Below are 13,522 nucleotides of genomic sequence, written 5' to 3'. Positions count from 1 at the left end.
GGCACTGGAAATAATATACATATAAACATTATGGTATCCCCAATAGAGTGCATAAAGAATTTCCATCTTAAAACCAGATTGACACTTGAAGGATCACTCAGTTACCGACCCCACAACCAGGGTGATGAATCAGAATGAAGGGCCCTGATTAATCCTGGCCATGGAGGGCGGTAACAGGGAGCATCTAATCAAGGGTTAATCTGGATTTGAGATGGAGATGCTTTATGCACTCCATTGTGGATACTATAATGCCTCTTGGTTTCTGTGGCAGTGGTTTGTGTGTGTTGTCTTTTGAGTGAATATCAGTTGCACCAGTGGTGGCCAGCAGCAGGATATAACTGGCACTTGGTTTGCGACTACGCTCTATTTGTGAACTAAAAATGTATATGTTGTGAAGTGTGGTATCCTGAAACATTGAGAGGGTTGTGCTTTGTGGATTTGTTTTACTAAGTGTTGCCCTTTTTATGAATATTAAAGTGAGTAAGTTTAATTAAGTTGAGTTCTAGTAATTATTCTGGGGGATTTTTTCTTTTCGTATTGCTAGGTCCTACACATGGTGCCCGATTCAGTACATGTGAATGTTATCACTTTTATTCCCCATATTAAAAATACCAGTCTTTTGATTTAAATTTGTGTATCTTATGGATATACGCTATCACACAGTACAAATATATATATATATATGAATGAATTTATAAAATTATCTCTAAATGAACCCACCCATGATTTGGGGTGAAATACCTTGAGACATCTGCAACTGCTGTCAGCCTATGGCTGGCATACTAGTGGTATGATGATTTAAATCTATCTGCATATGTATGAACACATTGCGCTGTGATTTCTTTTTTGAGTGCATATCTGTTGCATCACAGTTGGCCAAGAGCAGGATAACACTGTCACTCGATATGAAACTACTCTCTAGTTTTTAACTAAAAAACTTATTGATATGTCATAATTGCTTGGTGGGAGAGAGAGATCTGCAACTAATGCAACAGCTGTAGACACCCTGATTGAAAACCACAGGTCTTTTGAATGGATGCAGCTCATTTATGTTTCAATGGGTGGGGTGGCTGATGTGTGGGAGGGAGGAAAATGGAATTATAGGATTTGTAGTCAAAAAAAGAAAACTGAAACAGGAAATACCAGTTCACAAAAAGCTAGCCACAGTATAATGGTAATATCACAACATAGCCATTTAGCCCCAAGACCAACGCAGATCCTTCTTAAGCATGTCCATTACTGTCTGCCAGGTACGTTCTAAATTCACCTTATGGTGGATAACCCCTTTAAGCTTTAGCAATTATTCTGGGAGATATTTCAAATATGGGGAGTACAAGTATTTACTAAAATAGTCATATCAGAAAGGCTGACTTTACTTGGCTGTCTTTGTTAGTCCTAAAAAGTTTAAATGGAATGGTAGAGCACATACTTAAAGGGATACTCCGGTGGAAAAAAAATGTTTTTAATCAACTAGTGCCAAAAAGATAAACAGATATGTAAATTACTTCTATTAAAAAATCTTTTCAGCTGCTGTATGCTACAGAGGAAGTTCTTTTCTTTTTGAATTTATTTTTCTGTCTGACCACAGTGCTCTCTGCTGACACCTCTGTCCATGTCAGGAACTGCCCAGAGCAGGATAGGTTTGTTATGGAGATTTGCTTGTGGTCAGACAGAAAAAGTGTTATGGGGATTCTGTCTGTGGTCAGACAGAAAAAATGGGGGAAAAAAGTATTTAGTCAGCCTCCAATTGTGCATGTTCTCCTACTTAAAAAGATGAGAGAGCCCTGTAATTTCCATCATAGGTATACCTCAACTATGAGAGACATAATGAGAAAAAAAATCCATAAAATAACATTGTCTGATGTTTAAAGAATTTATTTGCAAATTATGGTGGAAAATAAGTATTTGGTCAATAACAAAAGTTCATCTCAATACTTTGTTATATACCCTTTGTTGGCAGTGATGTTTTGGGGCTGTCACTGGGCAACACAGGCTTTCAACTCCCTCCAAAGGTTTTCTATGAGGTTAAGATCTGGAGACTGGCTAGGCCACTCCAGGACCTTGAATGCTTCTTACAAAGCCACTCCTTCATTGCCTGGGCGGTGTGTTTGGGATCATTGTCATGCTGAAAACCCCCCCACATTTTCTTAACCCCTTAAGGACTGAGCCCTTTTTCACCTTAAAGGGGTACTCCGGTGGTTAAGATTTTTGGCTATATTGCATCTTATTTTAATGTTCATGTTTTTTGCAATTGACATGTATTACATGTTTGTGTAGCATGTGTTTTTTTTTTCTTACCTGTTTGAGGGCCAGGAAGTTCTGTAGTTCTATGTTGGATCTCTGACTGTCCACAGCGTCGGCCATGTTAGGATTAGGCTGTGGACAGCGCTTCAGGGCTTGTTTTTCTCTGTTCTTTCAGACCCCGGAGGACGCAGGTCTGCATGAGAGAAAGATGCCACGCCCCCTCATCTCCCCCTCTCGGAGGATGGAGGTCTGCATGAGAGAAAGAAGCCATGCCCCCTCATCTCCCCCTCCCGGAGGTCGCAAGTCTGCATGAGAGAAAGAAGCTAGAGCAGGGGGAGAGAGAGGACGTACACAGCTCCTCATCTCCCCTCCCCCTTCTCTGTCTTCTGAGGACGGAGGTCTGCACTGAAAGAAGACAGAAAAGATAAGAGTGTTATCTGAAGGGGAGGATAACAAAGTGATGGAGATGTATAGATTGCAGGGGAATAAATCTCGTCCTGGGTATAATTTCTATGTGTGAAGGGGGGGGGGGGGGGGGTCGGGAGACTCCTGAATGACACATGCTGGGAAATGTAGTCCCTGTTATGTGTGTGTATGCTAGTGTTTACAAACCAGTGTGCCTCCAACTGTTGCAAAACTACAACTCCCAGCATGCCCTGACAGCCTTTGGGTATGCTGGGAGTTGTAGTTTTGCAACAGCTGGAGGCACACTGGTTGGAAAACACTGTTCTATCCAATTACAAACAAAGTGCATTGTTTCCCAACCAGAGTGTCTTCAGCTGTATCAAAACTACAACTCCCAGCATGCCCCGACAGCTTTTGGCTGTCCGGGCAAGCTGGTAGTAGTAGTTTGCAACACCTGGAGGCACCCTGGTTGGGAAACACTGGTGTATGCCCTACAGAGGTGTGGTGAACTACAACCCCCAGGAGACTACAGAGGCAGCATGCTGGTGTTATACCACAGACTGAAGACTCCTGAATGACACATGCTGGCAGTTGTAGTCCTTTTTGTGTGTGTGTGCCAGTGTATCCCAACCAATGCTGATTATATTAGTGTGCTGTGTATAAGGGGGCCGACCCGGGAAAATAGTAGGGTGGGTAAAGGGCGGAACAAACAAACAAAAAAAAAGGAGTCGCCCCAAACCAGCAAGGCATGTGGCATGCTTGGATTTGTAGTTTTCAGCAAAGCAAGAAACAGAAAATAGAAGCAAAGATAGGAAAACAAAGTAGGGGATAAAAAGACAACAAAGAACGGAAATAGAGTCGCCTAAACAATAAGAATAGAAATTAAACAAAACAAATAGGGTAAGTCAAAAAGGGAAAAACACTTTGACCACCGGAGTACCCCTTTAAGGACTGCACCCTTTTTTGCAATTCTGACCACTGTCACTTTATGCATTAATAACTCTGGGATGCTTTTACCATTTTTTCTGATTCCAAGATAGTTTTTATGTGACATATTCTACTTTATATGTGGCACAATACCCCTTTAAAATATAACTTTTATTTAGATCCTTTAATAATAGGGACAGGGACGCACGGCATCTATGTGCACCTCAGCTATGGAGAGACTCTGTTATATCATTGTTTCTACCAGTTCCTCACATAGCATTTAACTCTGTATCTATTTTACTCCCTCCTGAAGAACCCCAAAAGCATTCAAAATGGGGGGAAACGCGTAGAGGAAGTCTATGTTTTTACTTTATGTTATTATCAATATATTTTTTTCGCACATTTATTGCACTGTATTTTATGCTTAGTCTGTAAGTGGTGATGCATCATCATTAGGGTTAACTCCTATTATTGAATAGGGCAACATAGGGCCATCCAGCGGCCAGTCAACATTTGATGTGGGGGCTCATCCTCCACTGTTAGGTATTTCTATACCATCATTCCAACAGAATACGCCCTATAACCGTACTTCAGCCGACCAGTCTGTCCTGCTGCTATCGGCGGAAAACTGTAGGTGATTTAAAATAATATATACCTATGTTGTATTTCTAAACATATATTGTATTTCTATACATATATTGGCTTTATGTTTACATTGGTATTTATGTGCAGGTTATAGAGCTTCTACATATCACTATAGATATACTAATAGTGACTGGTATATATCGTTTTGCTATATCTTGGCCTGCTCTATTTAATATACTTTATTTTTATATATATAATATTTGCCAATATATTACTGTGCCCTGATACACACCCGACAGGCATAATTGGTGGTCTCATTGGTCGAAAATATTATTATTAAAGGATCTAAATAAAAGTTATATTTTAAAGGGGTATTGTGCCACATATTTAGTTACACAATAAGTTTCCTTACCCTTATTTATAATTTTTTCTTGATTAGCTGACATATTCTACTTTAACATAGTGGTAAATTTTCGTTGTTACTAAAATTTTTCTAACTTTGAAACTCTCTGCTTGTGAGGAAAATGGATATTCCAAATAACTTATATATTGATTCACATATACAATATATATACTTTATGTTGGCCTCATTAAGTTGACATGTTTTTACTTTTGGAAGACATTAGAGGGCTTTAAAGTATAGCAGCAATTTTCCAATTTTTCACAAAAATTTCAGAATCAGAATTTTTCAGGGACCAGTTCAGTTTGAAGTAGATTTGAGGGGCTTTCATGTTAGAAATACCCCATAAATGACCCCATTATAAAACTACACCCCTCAAAGTATTCAAAATGACATTCAGAAAGTTTGTTAACCCTTTAGTTGTTTCACAGAAATAGCAGCAAAGTGAAGGAGAAAATTCAAAACTTCATTTTTTACACTGGCATGTTCTTGTAGAGCCATTTTTGGGATTTTTACAAGAGGTAAAAGGAGAGAAATCCCCTGGTAACCTTATTTCTCTCAAATAAAGAAATACATCATATGTGGATGTAAAGTGCTCCGTGGGTGCTCTAGAGGGCTTAGAAGGGAAGGAGCAACAATAGGATTTTGGAGAGTGAATTTTGCTGAATTTTTTTGGGGGGGCATGTCACATTTAGGAAGTCCCTATGGTGCCAGAACAGCAAAAAAAAAAAAAAACTCATATGGCATACTATTTTGCAATCTACACCCTCAAGGAACGTAAAAAGGTGTACAGTGAGCCTTAATACCCCACAGTGGAATATGTAAAACAAAAAAGGACAATGCACCCGTCTATGTGCTGTTACTCCCAACCAACAAGGCAAGGTAATCACAAAGAAGAAATGTGCTCACCTGGTAGTGTTATGTTTAGAGCATAACATCTACAGCTGCTTCAGGAGCCCAACTGGTGTGGGTCAGTGGTCGTGGTGTGCTGCATGGATCCTCCAGTCTGGCAGGACGGTCTGTGTAGAGTAAACGATGTGGAAAATAGGTGATCCTGGTGTGGCGCTCACCCGTTCGGCAGGAATGAATATCGAAATCCGATGGTTAAAGTAAGTGGAGTTTATTCAGGATATAAAACGGGACTACGCGTTACAAAGGGACACGCTCCCCTCTTCCTCAGGTCCAATCCCTTTGGACCTGAGGAAGAGGGGAGCATGTCCCTTCGTGACGCGTAGTCCCATTTTATATCCTGAATAAACTCCACTTACTTTTACCATCGGATTTCGATATTCATTCCTGCCGCACGGGTGAGTGCCACACCAGGATCGCCTATTTTCCACATCGTTTAACAGGTGTTTGACAACTTTTTGTTAAAGTCGGATGTGTGAATGAAAATTTTTTTTTTTCACTAAAATGCTGTTTTTCCCCCCAAATTTCACATTTTTACAAGGGGTAATAGGAGAAAAGGCCCATCCAATATTAGTAACCCCATTTCTTCTTAGTATGGAAATACCCCATATGTGGACGTCAAGTGCTCTGCTGACGCCCTACAATGCTCAGAAGAGAAGGAGCCAGATTTGGCTTTTGGAAAGCATATTTTGCTGAAATGGTTTTTGGGGGGCATGTCGCATTTAGGAAGCCCCTATGGTGCCAGAACAGAAAAAAAAAACACATGACACACTATTTTGGAAATTACACCCCTCCAGGAACGTAACAAGGGGTACAGTGAGCCTTGACACCCCACAGGTGTTTGACGACTTTTCGTTAACATCAGATGTAAAAATGAAAAAAAAAAATGTCACTAAAATGCTGGTTTTACCCCAAATTTTACATTTTTTCAAGGGGTAATAGGAGAAAATGCCCCCCAAAATATGTAACCCAATTTCTTCTGAGTATGGAAATACCCCATGTGTAGACGTCAAGTGCTCTGCTGCCGCACTACAATGCTCAGAAGAGAAGGAGTTCCATTGGACTTTTGGAGAGAGAATTTGTTTGGGATGGAAGTCGGGGGCCATGAGCATTTACAAAGCCCCTTGTAGTGCCAGAACAGTGGACCCCCCCAACCTGTGACCCCATTTTGGAAAATACACCCCTCACAGAATTTAATAAGGGGTGCAGTGAGTATTTACACCCCACTGGCGTTTGACAGATCTTTGGAACAGTGGGCTGTGCAAATGAAAAATTACATTTTCCATTTTCACGGACCACTGTTCCAAAAATCTGCCAGACACCTAGGGGGCGTAAATGCTCACTGCACCCCTTGTTACATTCCGTGAGGTCACATGTGGGGGGCTCCATTGTTCTGGCACTATGGGGGCTTTGTAAACACAAGTGGACTTCAATTGCGGACAAATTTTCTCTTCAAAAGCAAATGAAAAATGAAAAATTTAGAGTAACACCAGCATTTTAGTGAAAAAATGTTTTTCTTCATTTTCCCATCCAAATCTTATGAAAATTTGTCAAACACCTGTGGGGTGTTAAGGCTCACTATACCCCTTGTCATGTTCCGTGAGGGGTGTAGTTTCCAAAATGGGGTCACATGTGGGTATTTATGTTTTTGTGTTTATGTCAGAACCGCTGTAAAATCAGCCACCCCTGTGCAAATCACCAATTTAGGCCTCAAATGTACATGGTGCGCTGTCACTCCTGAGCCATGTTGTGCGCCCGCAGAGCATTTTACGGCCACATATGGGGTATTTCAATACTCAGGAGAAATTGGGTTACAAATTTTGGGGGTCTTTTTTTCCTTTTACCGCTTGTGAAAATAAAAAGTATGGGGCAACACCAGCATGTTAGTGTAAAAATGTTTATTTTTTTACACTAACAGGCTGGTGTAGCCCCTAACTTTTCCTTTTCATAAGGGGTAAATGAAGAAAAAGCCCCCCAAAATTTGTAGTGCAATTTCTCCCGAGTACGGAAATACCCCATATGTGGGCCTAAACTGTGTCCTTGAAATACCACAGGGCTCCGAATTGGGAGAGTGCCATGCACATTTAAGGACTAAATTAGGGATTGCATAGGGGTGGATATAGGGTTATTCTATGCCAGTGATTCCCAAACAGGTTGCCTCCAGCTGTTGCTAAACTCCCAGCATGCCTGGACAGTCAGTGGCTGTCCAGAAATGCTGGGAGTTGTTGTTTTGCAACATTTATATTGGGGGGGACAATGTAAGTGGGTGTATATGTAGTGTTTTACCCTTTATTTTGTGTTAGTGTAGTGTAGTGTAGTGTTTTTAGGGTACATTTGCACTGGTGTGTTACGGTGAGTTTCCCACAAGGAGTTTGCGCTGCGGCGAAAAATTTGTCGCAGCCCAAACTTGAAGCAGGAAACTTACTGTAAATCTGCCCGTGTGAATGTGCCCTGTAGATGCAAACCTCCAGCTGTTTCAAAACTACAACTCCCAGCATTTACTGACAGACCGTGCATGCTGGGAGCTGTACTTTTGCAACAGCTGGAGGCACACTGGTTGGAAAACCTTCAGTTAGGTTCTGTTACCTAACTCAGTATTTTCCATCCAGTGTGTCTCCAGCTGTTGCAAAACTACAACTCCCGGCATGTACTGATCGCCGAAGGGCATGCTGTAGATGTAGTTATGCAACAGCTGAAGCTACGCAACTACAACTCCCAGCATGCCGAGACAGCTGTTTGCTGTTTGGGCATGCTGAGATTTGCAGTTTTGCAACATCTGGAGGGCTACAGTTTATAGACCACTGCACAGTGATCTCCAAACTGTGACCCTCCAGATGTTGCAAAACTACAAATCCCAGCATGCCCAGACAGCAAACAGCTGTTTGGGCATGCTAGGAGTTGTAGTTTTGCAAGATCTGGAGGGATACAGTTTAGAGACCACTGTATAGTGGTCTCAAACTGTAGCTCTCCAGTTGTTGCAAAACTACATATTCCAGCATGCCCAAACAGCTGTCTGGGCATGTTGGGAGTTGTAGTTTTGCAACATCTGGAGGGCTACAGGTTAGAGACCACTGTATAGTGGTCTCAGACTGTAGCCCTCCAGATGTTGCTAGGCTTCCTGGCTTCCGGCTTCCGTAGGATCCAGGGAGCCGTCCTCTTCTTCCGCATGACATTGCCGCCCACCGATCACCGCCCCAGCTGCCTTCGGAGGGGTAAATGGATCTTCGTCCCCGGTCCTCTGTGTTTTCCCCGTCCTGCCCCGCCTATTGTGGGTGGGCAGGACGGGGAAAACGAAAGTTAACCCCCCCCCCCGCTCCCGATCTGCTCTTAATCGTCGCTTCAGACGACCAATAGCAGGGATAGGAGGGGTGGCACCCCTGACACCTCACTCCTATACCTTCAGGGGGATCATAGGTGTCTTAGATAACCGCGATCTCCCTTATATTCCGGGTCACCGTGTCACCATAGACCCGGAATTACCCGGAATTGGCGCAAATCGCAAGTGTGAATTCTGATGACCCCCCCCCCCCCCCCCGGGCATTTGAACGGGTTACCTGCTGATAGATATCAGCAGTCACCCCGGTCCGAAATTCCCACAGGCATATGCATACGCCCTTCGTCCTTAAGTACCAGGACGCAAGGGCGTATGCATACTCCCTTTGTCCCCAACAGGTTAAAGAAGAAGTTACATGTCTGTGAGAGCCAGAAATCTTGCTTGTTTGTAGGTGATCAAGTACTTATTTTCCACCATAATTTTCAAATAAATTCTTAAAAAATCAGACAATGTGATTTTATGGATTTTTTCTCTTTATGGATTTTTTGTCTCTCATAGTTGAGGTATACCTATGATGAAAAGTACAGGTCTCTCTCATATTTTTAAGTGGGAGAACTTGCACAATTGGTGGCTGACTAAATACATTTTTGCCCCACTGTATACAACTTCTTCTGGAGCATACAGCAGCTGATAATTAATGGAAAGGTTAAGTTTTTTTTAATAGAAGTAATTTAGAAATCTGTTTAACTTTCCGGCACCACTTGATTAAAACATTTTTTTTTTCCATTGGAGTACCCCCTTTTTTTTCAAATCTTTATTTTTGTGTTTTAGAAGAAAAGTGAACAAATAACCCTCAGACCTAGGTCGCAGCCAAAGTCATGGGGTACAGGCAAGAACATAAAAACAGTTCAACAAGAACATCAGTATATTCTAATATACTACATCAGAGTGTAGTCAGAACAACAGGGTCACTATACCAATTAAGGCTAGGGCATAGCAATCAGGAAAGAGCTCAGTTTAGAGGAGAGCCCATTAGGGTTCACGAGTGGTCCCATAGAGCTCTATATTGTGTTGTGAACAAATGAGCAGAAGAGAGTAAACGTAGTTATGTGTAGAGAAGAATAGGAAAAGGAAAGAGTTGTTATAAGTAAGTATTTCAATAGGGCCAAAGGGAAGAGCAGTAGGATAGGTGAAGGAGGAGACAGAAACCAAGGCGTTAGGGAATGTGGTTTGTTAGGTTGTTATAAAGAAGAAGAAACACAAGAAGGAGAAGAAAAGAGGTCAGGTAAAAGAAGTAGACTAAAGAAGAGGAGGGAAGAAACAAGGTGGGAAAGAGGAGGAGATAGAGAGTAGGGATGAAGGAGAAGAGACAGTGAGTAACCGTAGTCCTTCGGCGGGGAGGTGAAGGGCAGAAGGGTTTGGGGAAGGGGGGGTAGGTAGGGAAAGGGAAGGGAGGGGGGAAGAAAAGCGGTACTAAGGGGGGGGATGTATTAGGGGCGTAGGTAAGTGCCGAGCGGAGTTCAAAGAAAGTCAAGGCTGTTGGATTTTTTTAGGCAAGCCATGGTTGCCAGGTTGCATAATATGCGTTGTATGAGCGCGTACTCCAGCTAGATAATTCCTCCATCCTACATATTTGTGCGACTCTAAGCAGCCAGTGTGAGGTCATGGGCGGGTCCGATTTCCTCCAATGGAGGGGGGATTAGGCACTTGGCCGCCGAGACCAGGTGTGCGAGAAGAGATCTTTTATGTAAGGGATTCTCCTTGTCTGGAAGACCTAAAAGGACCAAGGTTGGCGTGAGAGAAACCTTGCGGCCTAGGATGGCAGTAATCAGTCTCCCTACCTCACTCCAAAAGGGTTGTATTTTTGCACAATACCACCAAATGTGGGAGAAGGAGCCGCACTCAGAATTGCATCTCCAACACTGGGCGGTAGGCGACAGGCCCCACTTGTGGAGGAGTTCTGGAGTCTTGTACCAGCGTGAAAGTAGTTTAATGCACCTTGAGAAACCATGTGAGTTACATAGAATGGTGTTCCTGTCCAAGTCTGTTGTCACGATGCCGGCTGGCAGGTAGTGGATCCTCTGTGCCAGAGAGGGATTGGCGTGGACCGTGCTAGTGGATCGGTTCTAAGTCACTACTGGTTTTCACCAGAGCCCGCCGCAAAGCGGGATGGTCTTGCTGCGGCGGTAGTGACCAGGTCGTATCCACTAGCAACGGCTCAACCTCTCAGGCTGCTGAAGATAGGCGCGGTACAAGGGAGTAGACAGAAGCAAAGTCGGACGTAGCAGAAGGTCGGGGCAGGCAGCAAGGATCGTAGTCAGGGGCAACGGCAGGAGGTCTGGAACACAGGCTAGGAACACACAAGGAAACGCTTTCACTGGCACGATGGCAACAAGATCCGGCAAGGAAGTGCAGGGGAAGTGAGGTGATATAGGGAAGTGCACAGGTGATCAGACTAATTGGAACCACTGCGCCAATCAGCGGCGCAGTGGCCCTTTAAATCGCAAAGACCCGGCGCGCGTGCGCCCTAGGGAGCGGGGCCGCGCGCGCCGGGACAGGACCGACGGAGAGCGAGTCAGGTACGGGAGCCGGGGTGCGCATCGCGAGCGGGCGCTACCCGCATCGCGAATCGCATCCCGGCTGGAGGCGGTATCGCAGCGCCCCGGGTCAGTGGATCTGACCGGAGCGCTGCAGTGAGAAGAGTGTAGCGAGCGCTCCGGGGAGGAGCGGGGACCCGGAGCGCTCGGCGTAACATCTGTCAAATGAAGACCCAGTTCCCTCTCCCACGAGTACAGATATGCGGGGATGTGTGCGGCGCCTGCGTCCAGGAGGCATGAGCGGAACGCAGAGAGCCTATGCTTCGAGGATTGGGCGGTCAGGAGTAGCTTCTCCAGCCAGGTATGTTCACCTGCGATGTCGCACACTCTGAGGGCCTCTACACATGTGCTCCTAACAAGGTGTAGTTGGAGAAAGTTAATCGGGACGTCAGGGAGTAGGGTCTTGATGTGTTCAGGTGTGGGGGGTCGCCTGTCAGTACAGAGGGATAGAAGGGGCGTGTCTGTCAACCTGTCCCGTATGTCTGCAGGGCACTCCAGTGTGGGAGATATTGCGTACGGGATTAGCGAGGAGGGCAGTGAGATTGTTATCACTCTCCTCTCCAAACCACGTCCAGCTTGAGACTGGTCATATTTCATCTTGGTTAACAGTGTGCCTTTAAGGATGGGGTTGGAGACAATAGATAAGCTCCCAAGGGTGGGAAGCCAAATGTTCCTCAGGGTCATAGACCAAGAAGAGCCCAGTTGATCGGCCTCCAGTGAGTGCCCACGCAACAAACTCGTCCCAGAGGCTATCTCAGTCCATCTCTGCAAGTGGGTGGCCATGTAGAGGTGTTCAACATTTGGAATGCCTATGCCCCCATCTCCCTTCCTCCTTGTCAGAAGCGCATAAGCGAGTCTGGGTTTCCGACCAGCCCTCAGGAAGGCAGAAAACATTTGCCTCCACTGGGACAGGAAGGAAGCAGGTAGTTTCAGTCGAACCATCCGTAGAACATAAACAATTGAAGGGATGATATAAGTTTGGAGTAGGTTGCGCCTGCCCAGCCACATCAGGTAAGGTAGTTTGTAGCTAGATATCTGTGTCTTAATTTTCGCCAAGAGAGGGGCGTAGTTCAATCTATACAAATCTGACAAGGAGGGAGGGATGGCTATGCCCAGGTAAGTGATACTATCAGAGGGCCATCGAAACAGTGACGACGCCTGCAGGCGTTTCACCTGGTCAGGAGGGACAGAAATGTTCAGTATCTCCGACTTGGCGTAGTTTACTTTAAAGTTAGACAGCAGTCCGTAGTGTTCTATTAAGGCTAAGATGGCGGGTAGGAAGTCAGTGGGGTTAGTCACCAGTAGGAGGAGGTCATCTGCAAACCATGAGGTGAGTGTGGCCTCCAATTGTGAGCCCCCTAATGGCACTATTCTGTTGCAGTGCCTGCAGGAGCGTCTCCATGACGACTATATACAGGGAGGGTGACAAGGGGCAGCCCTGTCGGGTACCGTTGTGTATGGAAAAAGTGGGTGATAAGGTGCCATTGATCCTCAACTGAGCACTAGGGCCCCGATATAGGGACATGATAGCCGAAATAAAGGGTGGAGGGAAACCAAACTTCCTAAGTGGGAGTTGCATGTAGTCCCACGCCACCCTATCAAATTCCTTCTCGGCATCGGTGCCGAGAAGGAGCAGTGGTTTCCCGTGTACCCGTGCATAATGGACAGCGTGCATAACCCGCAGGGAATTATGACGCCCCTCCCTACCTTTAACAAAGCCCGTCAGATCTGGATTTATAATGGAGGGCAAGAGGTCTCCCATTCGCAGGGATAAAAGTTTAGCCCAGATTTTAACATCCAAATTCCGGAGAGAAATTGGCCTATAGCTCGGGCATAGTGCAGGATCCTTTCCCTCTTTGGGCAAAATAGTAATATGTGCACCTAGGGCTTGGGGCAGAAGGGGTTCCCCTGACATGAGGGAGTTACACCACTTTGTAAGCTGGGGAAGGAGAATATCACCTAATTTTTTGTAATAAAAAAGGCCAAGGCCATCAGGGCCTGGGCTCTTCCCCAGGGGAAAGGACCTAATGACCGAGGCCAGCTCATCCACAGTGCATGGTCTGAGCAGTGCCTGGCCCTCCTCCGCGGTGACTGAAGGCAACTCCAGGGACGACAAAAATTCTTTGATGGCCTGGTCTCGGGTTCCCAGGTGCGGGTGTGCAGGATCAAGATTATAAAGAG

At 44.9% G+C, this 13,522-nt stretch overlaps 1 protein-coding gene across 1 annotated transcript in view; it reads left to right on the top strand.

Annotated features, from left to right (window-relative positions):
• The window catches only part of SOCS6 (suppressor of cytokine signaling 6), a 186,113-nt gene that overhangs the window by 16,660 nt on the left and 155,931 nt on the right, over positions 1 to 13,522 (top strand). The window lies entirely within an intron of this gene.

Source organism: Hyla sarda, chromosome 5 (assembly GCF_029499605.1).
Source record: "Hyla sarda isolate aHylSar1 chromosome 5, aHylSar1.hap1, whole genome shotgun sequence".
NCBI classification, from domain to species: domain Eukaryota; kingdom Metazoa; phylum Chordata; class Amphibia; order Anura; family Hylidae; genus Hyla; species Hyla sarda.
Note: the sequence above shows the minus strand (reverse complement) of the source record. Positions and strands in the feature narration are given on the sequence as shown.